The sequence below is a fragment of the Anopheles funestus genome, chromosome 3RL, assembly GCF_943734845.2.
Source record: "Anopheles funestus chromosome 3RL, idAnoFuneDA-416_04, whole genome shotgun sequence".
NCBI lineage: Eukaryota > Metazoa > Arthropoda > Insecta > Diptera > Culicidae > Anopheles > Anopheles funestus.
The window spans coordinates 36,918,772-36,943,360 of NC_064599.1; the positions used below are offsets into that span (position 1 = coordinate 36,918,772).

Here is a 24,589-nt window from a genome sequence, read left to right on the forward strand (position 1 = left end):
GCTATAAAATGCCTGTCTGTTTTAGTTGCCCTTTTTCCATTGTAAATCATGCCGCATTTCCCATTCGTAGTAAATCCGACCATCCGGCTGGTAGCTGAAATGGTTGCGTTTAGAGCACAGTTTAGTTTTGCGACGTACGTCAAGTTTGTAGTTCGTTCGATGGTGTGGAAAAGCCACGCGGTGGACAGTTGCAACGAAATTAAACAAATCGACTACCCGGCCCGGTTAGCTGAATGGGCAACTCGAACCAACCAAAAAACCACGGTGAAATCAATGACAATGACAGAGAGGACACTTTGGCGATTGTCCACGGTTTGCCACTTACATGAGCGTGGTGCAAAACTCACTGCAGTTTGAGTGAAATTTTGCACAACTCTGGAGTGGAAAATCTGTCACCGGCAGTGACCGGAACACTGGACTGGGTGGGAAAAATCGGCAAGCACTCATTGCTTTATTTCTTATTACACCGAATGACAATCGAAATTTCACGTTTTGCTCGTACACGGAGTGTGATTACCGAGTCCCTCCATTACTGTCCTTGTTCCATTGCGCGGGTGTACGACTTTAAATGACTGGAAAGTTGGAAAACAACTAATCAAAATTCAAGTGCTGGCGATGGTTGGAATTTGATAAACAAGCAAAACGAATCACACTCATCTTTTTTATTTTTTGGGAGAAGCAGTGCTCATTGTTGGAAAATCACGCCTGCACGAAAATGTGTTTAGCATCGACAATTGAAAGTGGCGGCATGCAAGCAGAAGGTTGAATGAAAGCTGAACACCCACCTACCGTTAGCTTCCATTGGATGAGTTTTCTTTTAAGCAACAAAGAACAAATAGCTAAAATAGAGAAGGAAAAAAATCGAAAAAATCCGCTGGAAAATCCAAACCAAACGAACCGAACCGAACGGAACAGCGTGAACAAATTCACGGTTGCTGCATCTGGTGACGTGACCAGGAATAACGCTGTGACCAATGGGGGAAAGGGAGCGATAAAATTAAACCAACACTGATCGATATTTTGCCACCCCTTATCAGCCTTTAGCCGTACCACTTTTACTCGCCGTTTTTGCTGTGCTTTGCTGTGCATAAAAAAAGGACCGCTGAAGCGAAAAACGCGAAGTCCATCAAGTGTGGTTGACAAACTAGATGTAGCGGAAAGGGATGAAGGAATGGATGTGTAAGTTAGGGTGGCTGCAGCAGATGATAGCAAAACGGCGCAGGGATGAAGGGACGGATGAAACTTTACGCTTTGCCGGCCTGCTTAGGACAGTCGGTCGGCACCTCGGTACCGTGCTGTCTTGGCATCGTTTCGCGCCTTCAGCTGTCACTAATTCACTTTGACTTGCTTTTGCTTCTTCGCACTGCTACACGCACATTCCCATCCATCGGGTGGACACTTAATTGTGTGACGTACCCGAGAACGGGAACGGTTATTGCAGTGACCTTCTGCGAAACTTATGGTACACGCTTGGAACGCGCGAAACCCGGAGCGTGACAATGGACCGACCCGAGACAGAAAGAAGGATCCGCCTTTTAGAGGATTTTCTTCAGTTTTCCCGTTCCTATCCGTTTCAACCGATGGCTAACTTTGTCGGTCGTAAAGCTGGACAAATGTGCGAAAAGGGATATACTATAGCCGAGTGGCAACGGTCGTCCATCCGTTCGAGATGCTAATGATGTTACGTGATTTACGCTGAAAGCGAACGAGTTGAGCTGATTGAGTCGGGCAGCACATCAATCCCGGCTGTACACCGTCTGGGAAGTGGAAGATGTGCGACATCTGAGACATTTCCTAGTGAGCTTACATATACACACACACACACGCACACTCGCGCACACATTGGCAGAAAAGAGGAATTTTTAAAAGGGAAGAAAAAACAGTGGAAAACGAACAAATTCAAAATCCCAGCAGCGGAAGAAAAAACTTTCTTCATTTTCTGCTTCATTGACGACACGATATCGCTTTTGTGAGAAAGTGTGCGATGGCTTAAGAAAGTATGTTCCGTGTAAATGTGGGTGGGAAGGTGAAACAGAGAGAGAAAGAGAGAGAAAGAGAGAGAGATATATAGAAAGAGAGATAGAGCAATGGATGGAAGGGAGTGAAAGCGATGAAAAACCGTCAGAAAATCTGTTCCCCTTCACATTTCTAGCCACAAGCGTGGGAAAGGAATAAAGAGCAAAAAAAAGGAACGGTGGAACTTTGAGCGATGAAACTTTTCCACAGACATCATGGTCCAGGTTTTGCAAGAAATGGACGATCCTTGCGTAAGCACACAAAAAAAAAGAAAATCACACAAGACTGTCGTGACAAGAATGCCAAAATAAACAAAAAATCAAAATAAATAACTGTCGTCAATATGGGACGTACCGGGGGCGCAGGTGTGTGAGCTGTTTTTTCCCACCTTTTTGACACACTTCATGCAACGAAAACGATAGATTCTATAGCAGCAAAAGAAACGGCACATTAAACCTGCTCGATGGACTCGATCGACCACTTTGGTACCCACGAGCCCTTTAGTTCTTCCGTGTGGTGAAGAGAAACAAAAATCACACACTCCCACAAACGATGGGTAGACAAAAAAAAGTTTTGATCTGTCAATTTCTAACAATTTCCGGTCCACACACACATACACGTACATAAAAACGCATACAAAGAGAATTGGAACGCGTAGTACAAAAAAGGGAAAACTCCGAACGACGACAAATGATCTCCCACAGAGGATGAAGCGAGGTCCTGTTCAACTTCACCAGAGGTAGATGATTGGCTTGAAATTGGTCCGAACACCATTTGGGGGAGCATTTTGACATATTGATACCACCGGCAAAAAAACCACGAGGAAAACTGTGGAAATATGTGTGTGTGTGAGTGCGCAAGCTTGGGACGCCGGACGAAATGATTGGTTATTTATGCAAGGTGTTGACACTGGGAACATCGATCCCAACCGATTGTTTATCGAAAAAGTCCACCAATTGGACATGTATTATGACAAATGATTGAGACTGTGGGGTTTTTACCGCTCCGTTGTCTTTGGGAAATTATGGAAAGGTTAGGGAAGTTTTTTGCCCTTCTCACAAGACACTGGAAGAAATTTATCATCCAACCAAGCAGTGAGGTTGAAGCTGTCGAGGCATTTTTTTGTCTGTGGTGCTAAAATTGGCATTTGTCAGATTGTGGATATTTTATGGGGGGAAGTTGTGGTTGCTTTGCAAATGTGATTCCATTTTTTGCACCCTTTTGAAGGATTAAGTTTTCTCTATGAGATTATGGATTTGTGGTTTTGATGATAGCATTCAATTAAAGCATGTAAGCAATGAGAAGAAATTGTCTCAATTTGACGTCGAGTTAATCTGCAGGATTTCGTCTGTATTAAGAAGGTGAATGTCAATTCAATAGTTTTGAACTATTCTCAGTTTTTTTCCGGAGTCATTCAAGCATTCAAATTAGAACGTTGATTGCAAAAAAAGTTTTTGGAAAAATAGCTTTTACAAGACCTTATGAGGTATTTTGATGTTGACGGTAAAAAGTTGAATTAAAAAGATTAAGTTTTTGGACAAAATGCAAAAAATATTTTTTTAATGCTAAAAACAATTATGATAAAATAATTCAATCATGGAACTAATAGTTGTACACATTTAATGGAAAAGAATAAATCCTTGTGCTTGGTGAGAATAGATTAAGAAGAACATGCCTATTTTCTTTCTTTTAGCACTCTTACTTAACACGTTTATTTCAGATGTCGCCTCCATGTCTCTATTTCTGCAATGTCTTGATTTTCGTGATATTAAGCAGAATGACCAGCCACACCAGTAACTACCAGAGCGATATTATTGTTTTTTGGTATGGGTCTTGTCGTGTGAAGATCGGCTCTGCTATCAGTACACTATCACACAATTCATGGCATTGATGTGTTGAGAATATATAAGAATCTGATTAGAGGTATTTTTATATGGTTGTTGATATGGTGAGTTTTTTGTCTACCGGAAGCAACATTTATCGATGTCATCTTTATTACCTTCGACATTATGATTTGTCTTCGAATTTGATTTGCTCAATTTCACATATTAAAATATTTTGTTTCAAATGAGGAAATATTGTACTTCACTAACCCAAACTCAGAAAAATTATTACTCAAATATAAGGAAAATTAAATGTTAAAAAAACACCTCGTAATTCCGTACTTGCATTAACAAATGTCTAGGACATATTACCCTTGCTAAACCTAACCTCTATGCTTCATTTTAATTCTGGTGTAACTCCCTTCGAAACACCACATTTCGGTGGTTTTGAGGCGGTTTGGTGCAACAAACTTATGCATAATGTCATTGCCATGCATTCATATACTCGTGTTCACGCAGTTCACCGATCTTGCCGACCGGCGTAGCTGCTGTCGTTGTCAGTATGTGCCTCGCACAGCACCAAACTATTCACTCCAAATAAACAGTCGAATAAAAAAAAACAAGAAAACATCTACACAGAAGCATCCTGTTTTGACAACTCGGCGAACAGTTGGTCGAAAAACTTTCCTTTACACCATTCGTGCCAGCCAGGCTCCCCGTTTGGCCGTATGCTGTACCCCGTATGGTAGGACACCACTTCCGTTACTTCTTCTTTACATTCATCAATCGCTTTTGCAATGCACAAGCTCCCGTTATTGTGTCTGTTTCTTCCCTTTCGGCTGCACCTCACACGTACTCAAGGGCTGGAGAAGGGGCTACAGACCGAAACCTTTGCCAACCTTCCGGCCAATCTGGAATGAATGGTACACTTCCTGCGTCTCACATGCAGAGACACACACACAGACACAGTGCGGACAGTGCATTACTGCTGCAAATGCCACCGCCAGGAGTGACATTTCTTTCCTTCTGCCTTCAATCCTCCACACACCACGGGCTCCCAGGGTTTTCCGCCTGCCAGCCTTACTCGAGTGGAGAATGTTTATCCTTCCGTCGGATGTTGTTGTGTTGTTTTTTTCCTTCTTTCCCTTGACCTCTTTCCAAATCCTCCTTATCCTCACCTGGAAAAAGGCCCTATGTAATGTAGTAGTGAGCTGTGTACTCGAGGACCTTCCATACGGACTGACCACGTTCCACTCGCACGTGTTACGTTCAGCCCGCACGCTCTTCATACACTCCACGATGGACACACTGTCGTACGATTACAGTAAGTAAACAGAGCAAAACACTTGAAAAACAATTACACCCTCGTACGGTAACTCTTTGCAGCTACCGAAACAGCTACCGTTCCATTTCGGAACCAACATTTGAATACTTCGGAAAACACTTTGCTGGGAAGTCCTGTGCGGACGCATAACGGTTTTTGAAGGATAAATTGGCTGTCAGCTGTCAATGGGTGGTCAGTGTCAGACAGTGTGGAATGAAGCATTCGTACAATGTATGGCGGAAAAAATCACCATACAGACTGACCACACTTGCGTGTCACCCCGTTTGGGCCATGTCTCGCTTCGGCTGCCAGTCCATTGTCTGCCAAATGCTCTGTCCCCACTGTCTGCTTACACAAGTACACGAGAGCACCGAAATGGGCATACAGGGTAAGGAATTCTGTTGCATTCTCGTTGGCCACTTTCCATTTCCCTTTTTGTGTGTGTATGTGTATGTTTAACGCTATGCCGTCTTTCGGTAAACATGGCAGCATGTAATCGGTGACATCAAGAATGTGACAGGCCGGGTTCTTGGAAACTTTTCCTCTTGCCACCGCAAAAAAGGTAACCGTTTTCGAGCAGGAAATGAATCAAAAGTCGGGTCCCGTGTGCACAGCGACCCTTGGCTGAGGGTTTTGCAGGTTGATTTTTCCTTGATGTCCAGACCATTTAACAGTGACGGTGGTAGTGCTTGTGACAAAGCTTCGGTCAAAACGGTTCCCTCATACGAACGTTACTTTATGGTCAGTAGTCTTCATGCATCCGTAATCGAATGCAAATAAATCCATTTATTACCCCCCGGTGGTCGTTATTATTTATGGAAGATTATGTCAAGTGAATTTATACGTTCACTTGGAGCCGATCGCTTATGTGTGTGTGTGTGTGTTGGGTGTCCTAGCTCCAGAGCACGGTCCGATTTGTGTAGAGTATATTTTTTCCCCTTCTTGCAGCTAACTACAGAGCTGATGGATAGAAAATAAAAAATAACACACATACACACTCTCTTCCAGTTGGATGAACGAAGTAATGGCCAGGGAAAAGGGAGTTAAGAAAATAAAAACAAAGCACAACCATAAATGGACTGCTGCTCGTCCGCTGCAATAACACACTCGGCACAGAATAGACCGGAACTTGTGGTGTATTTATTTGGAATGGGAAATGCACATCGGCAGAATCGTTGTTGGCTTGACCCAGAGCGCTCTCGAACGGGGATTGAATACCACCGCTCACCGGTAACGGAGCGTTCGTGGGCAGCACCATTGCCTGTTGGAAGTAATTCCCGTGCTGGAATGCATTTTTGCTGTCCGTAAATAACTTCCGGTAAAGTGGAAAATGCCTCCCTCTACAGCACGTACACAAGCAAATGGTGATGTGCAAGCAGAGCGGATCACTGGACAAGTGTTTCCGAAGGAGCGCTAGGAATTTGTTGAGTGTCCGCTCATCCTGATCGGCTTTAACACTCAACGAGTCCTTAGCGAGATGCGAAAGATTGCACCCAATGCGAAGTGATTGGCGCTAAGTCTAAAAATCATTCGTATGTACGCACGATCTCCTGAGATGCCGTGGAACCAAGGCTTCAAGGACACTGTAGGAGTGATGGAATAAATAAACCTCGCGAGCTCATCAGTGTCCCCATAACTAACGTGGAGTAACTTGCTTAAATTGATCCACTTTATTTTCGAGCAAGATTTTGTTAGGAAACACACCCGGTATATAAGCTTAGATCAAGTGCAATCAATTTGGCTGTTCATGGTTATGCACATAACAGAATCATATGTTGGACATTTATCCGCGTTTATTGTTGGGAAGACTTCATTTCTTGGGAAGACGAACAGAACGCTTTGGAATTTAAATCGAAGGCAACTTTTGACTGGCATATCACCCACACCGCCACCCGCTCTAGTTCGTTGTAGAATACACGTTTAGCTCAAAGTGCATACACACTGCTCGTGTGAACTCTAAACGCCTCTAACCGCCAGGTGGAACACACGGAAGTATGTTTGCAATCAAAACTTTAACGCACTTCCTCAACACTAACCCGTTGCACTTATTGGTCCCGTAAAGTATAGAATGGGATGGATGGGGTTTTGTTGCGCCCGACCCATGTGCGGTGAGCATATTAGTTACATACAGGTGCAGCTTTGTGTAACTTTTGTCGGACAAAGTTGCTGGTGCAGTTTCGCCGTAAGGCGACCCCACACCATTCCACCATTCGCGTCGTTTGACATGTCAATTATTTTACGACTCTGGGGTAAAAAAACGTTCTTCAAGCAGATACTTACCATGCGAAGAGTTTCAGTGTATGAGAACCAATTTAACTGAAGTTGAGCGGTGGAAAGTTTAGTGGGAATAGTTAGGATGCCACTTACTGTTAAATGTGGCATGGGAACGTAATAGAAAGTGCAAGACTTTGAATTTATTAAATTGTCCTTTGATTTGAAGGCAACAGGAGGGAGTTTTTTCCCTGAATACTTATAGTGGCAATGATAAGTAATTGTTTGTTATTCTCTTTCAAAAGAAAGCGTCAATTTAAAGTTATATTTAAGATTTCATTAACTAAGTACGTTCCACAAATGAGATTTATGCAGTTTGATACCGATTTAATAAAAGTCATTTTAGTTAATGTGGTTTTTAGCAGAAGGTTTTCCTCCAACGGAAGGTTAGAGGCTCGCAGTATCGGGAGGTACTTGACCATTCGCAAAATTAATAGCGAAAAAAGAAATATTGTGCTGTCCCTAACCAGCACCAAAACGCTCCTCAAAAACCCTTCTTTGCGTTCCTGGAACCCTAGCCTTTCCATACGGAGTAATTTGATTACGCGATAGCTTCAATCTTTCCCAACCCAGCGGCACATTGCAGGAAGCATGAAAAGCGTTCAAGAAAAGCGCACGGGTGGAAAATTATCGCAGGTGGGCCACACTATCCCTTAAAATAGCATCGAGCAGTAAATGGTCTACCATGCGGTGGTATTTTCATTTTTGGGATAGCCTTCGCACTGTGTTGAAGGCTACAAACTGAACTGCACCATACGTTAGTGTTTGTGTGTGTGTATTGTATGGGGTCAGTGGGGGAGTGAACGAATCGATTTAATTTCCATAAATTGAAGTTGGCCTACCACAACTGGCTTTTCGTATGGATTTTCGGGTCAGCCCGTTACCATCTGCATAAAAGGAATGGGAGACTAAAATTTCGTTTTCCAGTTCGATGAGAAAGCTAGCCGGGTTATAAATTTCTCACCACTAAGCTTCCGAGCTTTACACTCCGACTACGCAGGGTGTGTTCGTGTGTTTTGGTACCGGAAAGGTCTATATAGCTTGTGGGTCGATTTAAGCGCAACGCGCGACCCACGTTTGAAGCTTAAAGAGGTAGAAAAACAATTTCGCCTACAGGTCTGTTCTGCAATGAAACATAATAAATAAGGTAAACAAGCGTTAAGACACGTTTGCCGTGCAGATGATCGTTCGTTTCTTTATACATCAAGCATGTTTTTTTACAACTCTTGCGTTTTGCAAAAACTTCCGGTGAAAGAAATACACTTTCACAAACCTTTGGTTGTGTACCTTTTTAGGTGATGGTTATGTCCTCGATTTGTATTCGTTTTTCTTCGTCTGTTTTTTTTTCGCATCTAAACAACCGATGGTTGTGCTTTCACTTGCAGTGCCACACCGGCACGGTGTGCATGGGATTGGAATACGTTCTTATTGCTGCCGCCGTGTGCCCGTGTACGGACGATTCAATTTTCATTGAATGGGAAATTGATGTAAACACCTGATATTCCTATTTCGAGCCCATGTTCAATTCCCCTTTCGCAATCGTACGGTACGACGGCGAAATGGAAACAACCGGCTGGGGGCCGTACGTTTGCCAAAAACCCGTTCGCACGTGCTGCATGTGCTGGATGTGCCCAGCTGACTCAAATTCATCGTGTGTGCTTTTTTTTTTGCTTCACCATTGCTCGTCCACACACAAATACAGTGCGCCACGTGTGATGGTGGGATTGTGTCGTTCGCCGCTAGCCAGGAAAACCCGATCCGGACGTGTTTGCTCACATCTACATTTTTCTCTTGCCCTTCAAACAAAAAAAAAGAAAAAAGGAAGAAAACACTGTCGTGCTTACGGGGAAGGTAAAGGTACCCAACGGTCCCGAACGTTGTTAGTGGCCTCGTTTTGCAAGTGAGCTTTCCTTACACATCATTACGCCTGCAACTGTAATGGCAATGTTGGCCATCCTGAGGTGTAACGATCCGGATATAAAGGTATCGTTGGACGTTGCTAGAGTCATGTGAGGCGTTTTTTTTCTGTTACTCATTCTTTTACATCGATATATGTGCACTGCAAATCGATTGTTGTACTCGGTTAAGGTAGTGAAAAAAGCTTGTTCTTTCTGTGTTGTAATATGTTTAAAACGACATGAATATTATTGAAATATGAAACATACTTGGTGACTTTGAAATGGTTTTGACAACAATTATTTACAGCCAATAAAATGAACTCCCATCCCCAAATCCCATCCGAACCGCCCCCCCCGTAGCAAGGACTGACTATCCGGCTACGTGGTAAAAATAAGTCTAGTAAGCCAGAAATGGCCGGCGAGACCTGTAAGGTCGTTAAAGCCAAGAAGAGAGAGAAAATGAACTAAGTCTAGTAAAAATTTTGTACGCCGAAATTGTTAGTAAAACAAGTAATTACATTTTTTCTCGAAACAAAGCACGTATAATTCTCAACCCATTTCTTAATTTAATTCCAGTGAATTTGTTCGGCTTCTCTGCGACAAACCATTTACAGTTGCTTTTAATGGTTTTTCCAGCGGTTATTTTTACTTTTGTTGAATTTTTCAATCTCAAGAAAATGGTTCGCACAACGTTACTTCTAGCAATGCTACACGCGTTCTATCATTGTCCTGCTGCTTTCATCCTTCCGAGAGGCGCCTATCTAAAGCGAAACCATTCTCAAAAGATTCAAATGTGACAAGAAAATCTATCAAAATCAAATCGAACCATTCCTGGTTGAACCTTTTTTTTGTGCCGAAGCACCGTTCCGATTGTTTGCCAAAAAGGGAGCGATGGTAAGGAAGCTTTTTTTGTTGTTAGTGCAAGTGTTTTCCGGTAGTTTCTTCAAATAGAACCCCTAGAACAAGGGCGGAATGGCAGGAAACCGGCTGTACCAAATCAGTTGAAAGGCAAACAAAATGTGCAAAATAAGGAAGCAAAAAAGGCGAAGGAAAAAGCACCTTCAGATCGAATCTGCATACAAAAGGAAAAAAAAAAACGTGCTGCAAGTGTGTCTTGGGTGAGTAAGTAAAGAGAGAAAAAGAAACGAATCACGAACCATCGCACTTTGTAAATGTTTATGTACACACATGTTTTCCCGTCACTGCCGGGACCAATCCGATCGACGTTCGATGTTTTGGGCAGGATTTTCCGCTACCATCTTCCACTTACATCACAACACGCCCGCTCATCGTTCGATCGGTGCTTCAAGATGTGTTCCGGATGTTTTTCTTTCCATTTTATTGTGTTGACGGTTTTACTTCCACGTTGCTCTGTCTTTAACCCTCCCTCCCCGGGGGTACCTATTGCTCCTGCTGGCTTGGTCGTGATTTTCACCGCATGATTTTCCTCCCAGGAACGGAACAACCTTCCCATCGATATGAAGCATTTCTCTCCATTTCGGTTTCCATCTCTCATGAAACGGGGTTTTCGATTCCTACCAACGTGATCCGTTTCGTTTCACCCGGAACTGCTTAAACGGCGAGAAAAGTGCTTCGATTTCGATGAGATTTTCCACTCGAGCGGCTGGAGAAAAAAAAGCACCGAAGGATTTACAAATTGATTCGAGATTCCGGAAACACACTAGCACCACGACTGTGTAGGTGTTGACGGTGGCGACGCAAGCACGTGTGTGAGTGTGTGTGTGAGTGTGATGTTTTGATAAGGACTTGAGTGAACTGCCACAACTGGTGGATGTCCTTGGTGGATGGAGCGCTGCCGGGAACCTGGCGGTAACATTCGTCGGGCAGAACCGGCTAAAAGGCGAAAGAATGACGTACCGATGAAAACGATACTGCATTATACATTTGTTTTGCAACCGATTCCGCTTGGTAGGAATTCCGCGGGTGGTCGGCGCGTGAGATGCGAAAAAGGGTGTTTCGCTTAATGGAAAAAATCATCGATTTGAAGGAGATGAATTATGCAAATGAAAAACTGTTTGCACTTCCGAGTGGTTTAGTGATTAAGTTTCACATGGTTGTGGGTGGTTTGGATTTGGCACGTTTTGCGAAAAGAGCGGTGGCGGATTTTTATTCCGTACGGTAAATGGTTTCGATTGCGATGAGCAAGAAGCTTCAATTTCATGAAATGATATCATCAAGCATCTGTTTTTTATATGATGGCAGGTCGGTAAGCTTATAAAATGTGTGATTCGTTTGAAGTGTGAATAATGGACCTTATTTTTCAGAGAAAGATAGAGACGAATCCAGATTTTGCTGTAGAGGCATTAATTTTCAAAAATTAAAAATGCCACAATTAACTATTTTCCCCCGTTATTCAAAATATTATTAACTATAATTAAATATTATTCCTATGCTCCTAGGCGATACACCAGTGGATAATGCTTTCGAGGAAAGTCCTTTAAAAAACGTTTATTTGTTGCTTTTTTCCTTTTAATTTTGTGATTTTTCTTTGTAAAGAATTTTTTATAGATGGATTTGAAAGATTTTCTTTAAACAAATCCGAAAATTTCCTTTTTTGAGCTTCTTTGAATGTTTTTTTCTTTGCAGATATTTTAACCTTAATATATATCTAGTTTCACTCTAGAAGCAAGCTCACAATGTCACAATGTCTTTTTTTCATGTGAAGAAAAAATATCTGAAACCAATATTTTAGAAAAAAAAACGAAACAAAAGTTTGTTCTCTTGCTTGTTCTGTAAAAATTATTTTTTTTTTAAATCGTACATAAAATGTACTTTTATATGTTTTATGTTTTTTTTTGTGATTTGAAAATTGCACTACAAATTGATTATAATCGAAGAGTTATCAATACTTACGTAATTAAAATCCTTAAGCAACAATTAAGAAATACTTTTACATCATCTCGTTCAGAACAATTTTATAGTAATAATGTATATGTCAGTTGGAACATAATTTACCCTAATTTCATGTGTTATGAATATCTCTAGTCCAGCTACTTTTATTTCTAGGCGAAACCCCAATAAACTCAATGCAAATTGCATGACGCTTAAAAAGCCTTTCCAGTCCCTCGGTAAATCATCAGCATAATATCGTTTCTTGCATAAAACAATAGTACCCGTAGAAGATAATCTATCGCATCATTCAGCTTCGTTCTTATGGAGCCATTTAACAAACCAAACCACTTTCATATAATCACCGATTTTTGTTTTATTGTATTTTTACACCGTTTTCGAACACAATCACAAAACTCCCGAAATCGAGAATATGCACTTGAACAACTGCTGAAGCTGTTTGCCAAACAATCGAAATGCAGCGAGAAACTCCTTACCCCATCATACGCATACAAACATGCACACACCAACACACACACAGACACAAAGTTCCAAATGGTGGCCAACGAGCTTGGCACAGGCAGCGACCCTTAGGAAAACGGCAAACCTTTCGAACTTGGCCACGGCCCCTGAGTATAGACCGGAAGTTAGCCCATAATGTGTCTATGCATGCGCCGCCAACTGTCATGACCGAACCACGATGAAGGTGATGGTGCAAGGCACTGTGCCAAATCGAAAAACCATTCAGATGCCCTCAGCTATGCTACGATGTGGCGAATGGGCGAGTCAAATAATGCACTGCTCAGGAAAAATGGCCTCTGAAAGCAGCACTCTTTCCGTTTCCGTCACAGGGGTGGAAAAAAAAATTAAAAAAAACCCCGGAGCAGAAATCGATGGCAAAAATATTGGAAAGTACTTCAACGTTACGTCTTCTTCTCGACGAGGCGTTGGATAAGATTGGGCGAAAGATTCCAAATCCCTCGTTTTTTTGCGCCGTAGAATAGATCGACGACTTGTCTTGAGGAAAATGCATCACACTTCAGTTCACCGGCGTCCTGTACCATCCGTAGAACGCAATATGATGGCAGTCCAAGTGCGTTTCTTTCCCGTTCGAGTGCGGATCGTTCCGTACGGTTGAATGAAAATCGCTTTCAGTTTCTTCCACTGGATCTAATCCCTTATGGAAAAAAGTTCCTCTTGTGCCTTTTATTGAAGCCACAGAACGTCTTTGGACTAGTTTTTGCTGTTTTCGGGAAGCGAATCGCCTAGCAGCGTGCGAGGTTTGAAGATGGCGCGGGGAGCAGAGCATTAAAGCGAAACCAACGAACAATTCCAGTGACATCCGTTTTAAGGACGGAACACGATGACTGTTTTCTGGTATATCATTGATCATACTTGCTTTTCCCTTTTGGTACAGTCTTTCTTTGATAGAAAATTTGAAGACGCACTAGATGGAAAACTAGTTTTTCTACGAATGCTTTTTGCATTTCTTCCCATTGTGTGACTTTTTGCTCGTTTGCCGTTAAAGCTTCAGCTCGGTTTCTTCCATTGATGAGCTTGAAGCAGCAGAGCAGTAGCTTCGTAGCATGTGATGCTGCGAATGTCTGAAGGCGTTCTCTTGGGACCGAAAAAAGTGAGCTAAAGGCGTAAGAAATTATAACTCCCATTATGCTTGCCAAGACCACCTCATCATCCAACTCCCTAAGTGAGGTTTCCCTTTTTGGGAATTGTGTCTTTGGGGAGACCCGGGTATCGGTCAAACTACTTTTCTCCATTATCTAATTAAGCCGGATTTTATTGGATTAGGAATATATCCTCCTCCACCATTTTACTGCTGCTTCTGCTTGATTCTAGCTGAGGTCGAAGTACGTTTTCTTATATACTTGAAACGTTCCGAAAAAAAACACAGCGTCTGCTCTTGACCCACTGGAGACCTGATGCGGTGGTCATTGAGCGGAAGAATTGAAGCTTTGCAAAAAAAAACACATCATCAACAACAGAAGCACAGAACTTTCAATCTCAAGCCGCACCAAACTGGTGTTTGGATCAGTTATGGGAGTACTTTTTCTTCCGTTAGGATGGTACCGTTTATTCTAATGGTGAATCAGCAGATTTGGAACTTTCACAAGATGATAAAGTTTCAGTGCTGTTGCTGCTTTCGAGATAACCACAAACGCTGCTGTAAGGGTTTTTGCCCGAACGTTGAAGCTGATAGCTGGCGAATAGAATCAAACGATACCATACAGTGGTATTGGTTTAATGAGTGGGAAAACTGTGTGCGGAATTATCAAACTACCAGGATCAGCAGCTGACGATTGGAAAGGCGTCCATTGACAGAGATAATGGTTCAGCTTGTATTGAAGAATGGAATAAATCGAGGGCTATCTCTTTTTTATATGTCGTATAAATATATAATTACGTATTACGTTGAATGCACTTTATTATTATATACATGTGTTCCAGTCGGCGGTTGGATACAAAGAGAGCGATTCGCTGTACGGTTTGCGTTGACGTCTCAACGCAATCGTTCTGCCAGTTGTGCTGTAGTTCGCTGTTTGTTTATAGGCCCTAGTTGTGTACTATGAACTATGAGGACATAGTGATAATACAACTATAATTTCTCCGAGGGGGGAAGAAGACGAACGTCCTCGGTCGTTTCCTAAGTGCGTTTTTGTGTTCATAGTATTCTTTTTTTCATATAACGTTATAATATTTCAAGCTTAATACTAGCCCTATCTATTCCCTAAATATAAAACCTAACACTAACATTATTTACCTAATTCATATCTCGCAATGCATTCATGTTAAATTCTTTTCGTTTAAATTCTTAAATTCATGTTAAATTCTTCAACCTTTCAACCTTTTAATTTTACATTTATGACGTTTGATTCCTCTTGTATTTTCAAAAGTTTTTTCCTTAATATTCTTTGCTGTTGCTTTAATTGCCCGTGGTTGTGTTTTCGTTCTAATGTTTGGGATTACGAAAACATCTGTATCTTCGTTTAAAATTGGTGCTGCTTTCTTGTTATCATTTTTGCTCAACTGTCGTTTTACAGTGGTTTCTAAATTTCTTCTTGCTGCCAGAAATAGTTCATTTGAATTTTCCAATATTTGTGCTGGGTTTTGATTTGTTTGATTAAACGTTAACTCGTTTGGCGTAAACTTAGTAGCGGAGTGAACAGTGTCGTTGTATAAAGCTACTGCTATTCTTATCATTGATTTTGTATCGTAGTTTTCATATTTGTGTTTGTTCGTGTTGTATATTTCTGTTATTGTACTATGTGTCTTTTCTATTTGACCGTTTGACTCTGAGCATGAGGCATAATTTAATGCGATGCCCATCGATGCTAAATAGTTCCTTAGTTGCGTGGATCGGAAGGTTGTTTCTTGATCTGTGATTATTTCTCTTGGTATACCGTATTGAGAGAAATAATGAGTTAGCTTTCTTTGAACTTGTATTACGTTTTTGTTTTTGATGTGCAGCATTTGCAAGTGTTTGGAAAAAGAGTCAATTAACGACAGAAAACTGTAGTTATTAATAATATAAATGTCCATGTGTATTCGTTCTAGCGGTTTCATTGTAATAGGACGGGGGGATATTTTTATATTGTATGGTTTGCGTTCATACTTATGCACGCTGCATATTTCACAACTGTTAATGAACTGTTTTACTTTCTTTTGCATGTTCGGAAAAAAGTAGGAACGTCTGAGCTTCTGTTCAACTTCCGATATCCCACGATGGGCTCTATTGTGCTCGGTAGATATTAGAAAATCTTGTTTATCTTGGTCCACTACATCCTCTACTACTGTTTTCGTCATTACAAAGTGACCTTTAACCGAAAAATTGTTTTCTAAGACATCATGCAAAAGTTGTGCAAGGTTTTCCGGAGCCAGAATTGCAGATTGTTTGCCGTTGTGAAATTTTCCTAAGTGCCTTACTACATCCGTCTCGTCAAAGCTGCTTTGAGTTATAGTCACTCTGTTGAAATTTGGGAATGGCATTTCTTTAGTGATTGTTGCGTTATTTGACATTTTGAATATTATTTGATTTCGGTAGTAATTTATCGGCTTTTTTGTAATGTGGATAAAGTAATTGACCTGAATTTCGTGGTGTTGTTTTCTACTGAGTGCGTCTGCAACGACATTCGTTTTTCCCTCTCTGTATTTAACTTCGTACTCATAGTTTTCCAATTCCAGTCGCCAGCGCAGTATTTTAGAGTTCTTAGTTGACGATTTAATGAATATTAGTGGCTTATGATCAGTGACCAGTGTAAATTTCCTTCCGTATAGGTAAGGTTTGTATTTTCCTACAGCCCATACTATGGCCAATGCTTCTTTTTCTGTGGTTGAATATTTTGATTCCGTTTCGTTAAGAGTTCTGCTGCCAAACGCTATTGGTTTTTCTTTTCCTTCTTGTATTTGAGACAGAACTGCTCCAAGAGCGAAATCACTAGCATCAGTTGTTAAAATGAACGCTTGTGTGAAGTCCGGATATGCCAATACTTGGTCTGATGAAATAATGTTTTTGAGTTCGTTGAAACTTTTCTTATATTCATCATTTTCAAAATCTACGATTGATTCTTTTTTCAAATACCTTGCTAGGGGTTTGGTGATTTTTGAGTAATCCCTAATAAATCTACGGTAGTACCCTGCTAATCCAAGAAATTGTTTAATTTCTTTTTTTGTTTTTGGTATTTGCCAATCCAGTATCTTTTTAATCTTGTCCGGGTTTGGTTTTATACCTTCGTTTGTTATGACGTGCCCTAAGAATTCTGTTTCTCTTCGTAAAAATTCACATTTGTCCAACTGAATTTTTAGATTGAACTTAGCTAAACGGTTAAGGACTTGTGAGAGATTTTTTAAATGTGTTTCTAGATCTTTACCTATGACAATTATGTCGTCCAAATAAACGAAGCAACTTTTCCCTATCAGTTCGTTCAAAACGCCATTCATTGCCCGCTGGAAAGTAGCTGGAGCATTTTTAAGTCCGAATGGCATTCTATTAAATTCATAGTGTCCATTCGTGGTACTGAAGGCGGTTTTTTCTCGGTGTGCAGGGTCCATTTCGATTTGGTGGAACCCTGATTTTAAATCTAATGTGGAAAAATACGTCGATTTGCCTAGGTTATCTAGTATTTCCTCTATTTGGGGCATGGGATATTTGTCGTTAACTGTTTTGTCATTCAATTTGCGGTAGTCGATTACGACTCTAATTTTCTTTTTTCCTGAGGCATCCATTTTTTTGGGCACTACCCATATGGGTGATGAGTATGGACTACAAGATGGGGTAATGATGCCACTATCTAACATTTCTTTGATTTGTTCTTCTACGTCGTGTTTCAGATGATGTGGGTATCTATAGCTTTTTGTATACGTGGGTTCCTCATCTTTTGTTACTATTTTGTGTTTTACCACATTTGTAGCTGTTAAGTTTTCATTTGTTCGTAATAAAACTTCTTGGTTTTCAAAAATTATTTTCAAAAGGTTTACTATTTCAAGTTCTGATAAATGATCAGAACGTATAATTTTTCTTATATCTTTTGTTTCTAATTTTTCATCTGATCTTAAAGGAATCGGAGATATCGTTTCGAAATTGTTGACGTTCAAACCGAACCAACCTAAATCATTAGGGGGTTTTGATGATTTACTTATTACTCTGATAACTGATTTATTATTTCTGGAACTGTATAATCCAGGCTCAACTATTATTCCATCAGTCAATTTTTGATGGCATGGAACAAACCAATCGCCTTCACATAGGGTATTGATGGCTACTATGTGGTGGTAAACATGAGCCGGAGGATGATATTTATGGTATGAGAATGCACAATCTTTGAAGCAAACTGTCTCATTTTCAATGTCTATTTTTGCTGCTGTTTCTGCCATGTATTCGGCTCCAATAAGCCCATCAAAAAATTTATGGAACTGTATTTCGTGATAAATTTGTGCAGGTAAGTTATTTCCAAGCAAGTTTGCTTTTCCTTCCTTTTCTATCGTGAAGGAACCATTTATGTTGTTTATCTCGGATGTATTCGATTTTGGGTTCATTTTAATAATACCCGGTCTCAAGAGGTTTTTGTTTGCACCTGAATCTATCAATAATTTTATAATTTTACCAGATTTCGTGTTTTTGCACTCGATGTAAGGGATATAATTTACTAGTTTGGTTTGGGCTTCTCGTAACCCTCCCAAAAATTTACCAACAGTTCTTCATCTTCTGTGTTGGAAATTATTTCATTGTTATGAAGTATTCCTTTGTTACGGGTTAATCTGCTCTTAGTTGATTCCACTTCCATTGGTTCTATTTTATTTGTATCGGAATTAGCTTTAAAGTGAGCTAGCCCTTGCGTTTTTATCGCTTTATCGTTTGAAGTGTTATTGATCCTAATTGAACCTGTACTTGTATTCAAATGCCTATTACTCTCGTTTGAAGTAAACTTACAAAGGAAAGCATGAGCTTCTTCTATATTTTTAGGGCGAGCAGCTTGTGCGTACCCAAAATATGGTTTTTTTTAAACCACTTATGTACGCCGCTAGACTGTATTCGTCTATGAACTCATTTATTGTGTCCCACTGAGCGTTGTATTTTGCATTTTGTTTTGCTAAAGATTTTATATTAAACACTATTTGTTTGGTTTTCTTATAGTGTTCCTCAATACTACCTTCCATGCGATTATGCCACAATTGGCAATTGTATGATGATAATTCCTTCTTATCACCCAATGCTTCGGTCAGTATTTCTTTAACTTCACTAAAGTTCGAGGGGTTACCATTCACGCACAAGATGTCCTTTGCATATCCTTCTATTTTATTTAACACAGCTGTGAAGTACATTCGAAAAATGTGTGCTGGCACGACATTTTCAAAAATTCCAAGCGTTTCTTCTGCTGTGTTCAACCAACAAGCTAACTGTTTCTTATTACCGTTAAATGCGGGTAGCATTTTAATAGGATCAGGAATTTTAAACATGCTTCCGAAATCGCTTAATTGTCCCAAATTTGTATTAGGGGGTTCTTTATTTAGAACGGGTGTAATATTATTTAACAACACCTCGTGTTGTTCTAATTTTTCACCTATCTGGCAAATCACACCAGTCAAATTTTTTATCTGCTCTGTAAGCTCTTTTACATCCGCCATTTTATTTTCTAACAGAAGATTGTCGAACGGTAAGTCGAAAGAGATAGGCTCGTAGGACAATGAACCCGAGGATAATTCTTCTGAAGAATTGTCTGAAATTGCCGCTTCTGACTTATTGCTTCTCCACATTAGGAGCGAACAGTTGATCTGTTCGGCTCTTTGTCCACTTTTGCACGCGTATAGAGTGTACGTGTTAGTTTACCTTGCCTCGTGGAACACCTGTGACATGTGCGTTAGGTCGTTGACGTCTGGACGCGGAACGGCGGTATCACAAATCGCCCTAGTTTTAACAATTACTAGGAGACGGAACAAATTCCGGATACACTTATTGTGAGATTTTCACTTCTCTTCACTTGCACTGTTTTATTTCCTTTTTAAACCAGACTACTACCGGCTGCGCCAATTACGTATTACGTTGAATGCACTTTATTATTATATACATGTGTTCCAGTCGGCGGTTGGATACAAAGAGAGCGATTCGCTGTACGGTTTGCGTTGACGTCTCAACGCAATCGTTCTGCCAGTTGTGCTGTAGTTCGCTGTTTGTTTATAGGCCCTAGTTGTGTACTATGAACTATGAGGACATAGTGATAATACAACTATAATTATATATTATGAATATATTATTATATAAAATATATATTATGAATATATAATATTATTCTGATACGCGGTAAAAAAAAGTCTAGTAAAGCAGAAATAACCGGCGTAACCTTAGAGGTAATTAAAACGAATAAGGGAGAGAGAGAGAGAGAGAGAGAGAGAGAGAGAAAGAGAGAGATTAGTGTCATACAAATTGTCATTCACCAATAGAACATGTCGGACTCTTTTTGCTCTCTAGTCGGAGTGAACTGGGCTTGTCTAGGGAAACGCGGCGATAACTTCACGCATTTGACATGAACTTTAATTAACTTACAGAATATCTCAAAGGTTCTTCCTGGTAATTATAAATTCATTTTGCTTTTGCATATCTAAATATCTATCAGATATCTAAACAAATTATATTATTTAACATTACTAGCTACGTGCAATAACATCTAAAAGTTTTTGTCTAAAAGATTGTTAAATGATTTTGAACATTCGAATCTCATACATTTGGCTGAATGTGTATCTTATAAGGCAGCTTTATCATCACCAGCCTAACAATGAAAGGCTTACACTAATAATGTGTTGCCATTGATTGTCATTGTGTTTAGTTGCCAACGTCGGATGATGACCTTGGCGGATGTAAAATAAACCCTTGCCAACGTATTTGCTAGAGCTATTTGAACAATGAAACAATTTATTGTAATAGAGCACCATTCGCTTTCATCAAAAACTTGGTTGTCTTTGCTGTAAGCGGCAACCCGTAGCAATATAGTTGCGCTCCACCGTGAAGCTGCCGGGAAATGGTGTTTAAATCTCAACATGATCTCGAAAAACGAGCACTAACCGTTGAATAAAAATCCAATCAACCGATTCCGCCGAAAATGGGCAGGCTCGGTTGTTGCCACTTTTCTTCTTGTAGTTGTTTGTTGTTGGCACACGCGAGGTCTGTCATACTTTCCGGCTTTGATTGAATTTACTGTCACGGCTCCCGGGCCTACACTGGCAGTAATCTCGCCCGCTTTCCGGATCGAATTTTGCAACCATTCGTGCCGTTGCTTCCATCGCATTGTTGTGCTGACCGGTAAAGAAAGGCAGCTCTTTACAAAATGTCCTACCCTCTTTCGTACACTTTCCCCCTTTAGCGCTGCACCGAACTTCGCAAACTTACGTACGACACCATAGCCAAAATGGACAACAATACAACAAAAATCATAATAAAATTAGGCGAAATTGGATTTCAAGGGTCATTTTCTGGGCTTTTTTTCCCACCCTTGTTCCCATTTGGTTTCCACATGTGACGTGTTGTGCCAAGGCTCGTGTGTGTGTGTGCCGATCTTGAGCGTCTTTCCGGTCGCTTTTCCGTGCTCGTTGGTGTATTGGCTTTATTTTGGCTTTCGTTCCGCCTGTCCGTATTAGCCGCCGGAAGTTGGTCCACTTTCTTTCCCGGAGGCCAACTCGTTTTCGAACTCGTTTGCAGTATTATGACATTTTTCTCACTCGCTACGATTTTCGTGCTCGGGAAATGCGATTGTATCATGGGGTAGTAGCGTTACCAGCAATCGAAGAAAAAGTACATCGAATGTGATCGTCGAAAAACGAAAAAAAAAAACAGACGTATGAAAAGAGAGCAAAAGAAAGCTAAAATAAAATAAATGGAACGGGCTTTCGGAAACTGAATCAACCGCGCCTGGACACTACCAGAAAGGCCGGATGTTTTGTTCCCCTTCTTTTTTTTAAGCAAAAGAAATTGAGGAAAGAGGGTTTTTTTTCTCAGAGTAGAATCCTTTCCAATTTTATTGGACAAGCCTTCTGCTGCTGGCCTTGGTAACTGTCCAAGGATATGAAGTTCTATTAGGGCGTTTTTGTCTTCTTTTTTTTGGCGTCCAACTGGTAGAGAGTTAAAATTGAATAAACAAAACAAAGCGAAATCTATATTGATTCCCTTTTGCTTCATCTCCTGTGCAGAGCGTTTTTCCTCTTCCGAGTTCACAATGTATCGTTTTTCCTCATTTATTGGAAATGGAGACACAATTGGAAAGCATGGTTTTTGTGTATGTGATTGTAGCAGGAAGCTTGCTTATTTGCGCTACCGGTTGCTGAGTTCCCTTTTTAGTTTCTTCCTTTTTTTTTGTTACCAAAAAGGTCATTCTATTCCATGCTAATGAAGCTGATAAAAGAAGATTCTTTTCCACTGTTGATGTGTGGAGCTGGTTCAGCAAAAAAAGCGAAGAAAAAACCATTTTAACCGTTCTTATAAGCAAAGTATCCTTTTGCTATCGCTATTCACCAAGGTTTTCTTGTGAATGCGAAAATGAACACAAAACCACCATTTGAAACAGATCCCAGAAAAAAAGAGAGATAAAAAAACATCGTTCCGAGAATTTTGGGTACTCTTTCGGCGGCTCAAATTTCACCTCATTTACTAATAATTGCTATGGGTGGGCGAGGAAAATTGTGCCAGCTCATTACCCACTCGCGTTTGTGTTTAGTGCAAAAAAGAAATCATTATGTGGAAGCGGCCGGGAAGGAGAGGGGGGGCCAGAGCGTGTTCGTTTGAAGGTTTTCGCCAGTCGATCAATAATCAGGCTGGTCGGTTTTGCTCCTACCGATGATGAAATGGCTGGTGGAGAGTTTATCGTCACGTTCGGCCAGACTTAACCGCAGACAATGCTGCCAAGTTTTACGATAAACGCTTGCAGATTAATGAAATTAGCTTTAGCCCAATGTATGAGCTTTCTTTGAGCTCGCGCCGTGCTACCATGTCCGCATGTTTCAGCCCGTCGACCGCTGTTTGATACTTTCTTCGATGCAAGAAATGGTAAAAACCTTCTTAGTAAGAAAAAGTGATATTTTTCGCCTTCTTCACCTTTCCAGACGGTGTTGTTTTTCGCATGAGCGCAAAATGCACACGAAAAGTTTCACGCAAAACGAACAGATCGATCGATGGCGCAAACGCCCTCGTACCCCAGGCAGCCAGTGGTCGTCCCACCATTCACGCAATGATTGGAAGCTAATTTGAAAAGTTTAGTCTTTCGGTTGAGCCCATCGGTTCGGTACCGTGTTTCTTCCCTTTTTTTTTAGTGTGTCGAGGGTAAACGAGGCTAGTGTATTTTGGTGTTTGGGTAACCGGTGGGGGCCATTCATTTGGAAAGTTAAGGTTAATTACTGACCCCCGCAGGGAGGCTTTCAGTGTTGGTGGAAAACTTTTTGTTTTCTTATTGCACAAGAGAGTTGTTAAATATATTTGCTTTTTTTCTTCTTTCTACCAATCAATCATACACCAAGAGGATACAGTAAAGTAGGTAGCATAAAGTTTCGGCTGATTGTTGATGAGCTGCCGGAAAAACAGGATGAGCGAATAATTTAGATGTCTTGAAAAATAGTTGACATAAATTATTGTTTTGAAGAATAATGGTCTTTTGGGTATAAACCACATTTTAAAATAGCTCGTTTTTATTTATTCAGAAGTATAAACAGCTCAAAAAAAAATTAAAAGCTGCATGTAAAAAAAGGCGAACTCCAACACTGATTTCTAATCAAGCTCATTTTATGACTACACTCGTGCGTTGTAAAACCGCAATGCCACATGCTAAAATTAATAAGTCACCCGATGATACGATTATGCATCGTCTAAGCTGCAGGAAAAACCTATGTTTTATCTCAACTACTTCATTGCACGAAAATCACGGTGCTGTAATTTACGGCACAACGAGACACCCACGTAAGCCTCTACCCAATCCGTGTGATGCACCCATTTTAGCATCTCATTAAACACCGAATCGCTTTCGCACGGTGAAGCTACATTTTCCTTTGGGGGAGCTTTTGGTTTTTATACTTCGCCACCTTATTCACTACACACATGCATACCATGTGGGGGCTGGAGTGCGTTTGTAGATGTCGAATGCAATTAGTAGATAAGTTTGAAACCGATCCACCGATCTACCGTCGTCGTGCCGTGATGGTGCTAATGCCATAAACTTGCAATTGCACTAGCAACCAGCGCGTGTGTTGCATCGTACAAAGGCGAAGCAGTAAAAGTCATCCAATAAAAGCGAAATCTAAAGCCTTCAAGATACCGTTGATTAATCCTACCAGCTTACGTGCCAGCTAGCTTAACTCCCTTCATCCTTCACCCTTTCTGCATTTCACCAACAAGAGGCTGCTCTCGTGCCGTTCTAATCCAACCTTTGCGAGCAAAAGGTACGGTAATACAACGCAGCAATTAGTTGCAATAAAAACACGGAACAGGGAATGCGAAAGCTTCCCTACTATTTGCTGTCCCGTCTTTTTACGTCGTACGAGCTTTGTGCATAGTACGTGTTTGGGTGTGTGAGTGAGTGCATTTTCTGATTCTTCAATTGCATGCCATTGTAACAATTGTGCATTGTGTTTGCACTGGTTGGACATGCAGCACTGGGGATGTTGGCAATGGCGTACAACCGGAGTTACTTCTATCGTCCAATTCATCGTAAACGGATAGCTCGTAAAATGCATGGTCACAAATTCTCAAATCGCAGCGAATGGGAATTTAGCGTGACATTTACAGCAATTGAAAATGGATTTCGTAGATGGTGCGAACGTATGATTAAGTGGAAGGAAGTCAAGTGGTTTACCCCGTAAATGGGTGTTGGTACTGGTCAAGTACTTCCAAACGAGGCTCATTTGAGTATGATGCCAATCGA

At 40.8% G+C, this 24,589-nt stretch overlaps 1 protein-coding gene across 3 annotated transcripts in view; it reads left to right on the plus strand.

Moving 5' to 3' along the window:
- Positions 1 to 24,589, plus strand: part of LOC125767622 (semaphorin-2A-like) — a 94,408-nt gene that overhangs the window by 12,639 nt on the left and 57,180 nt on the right. The window lies entirely within an intron of this gene.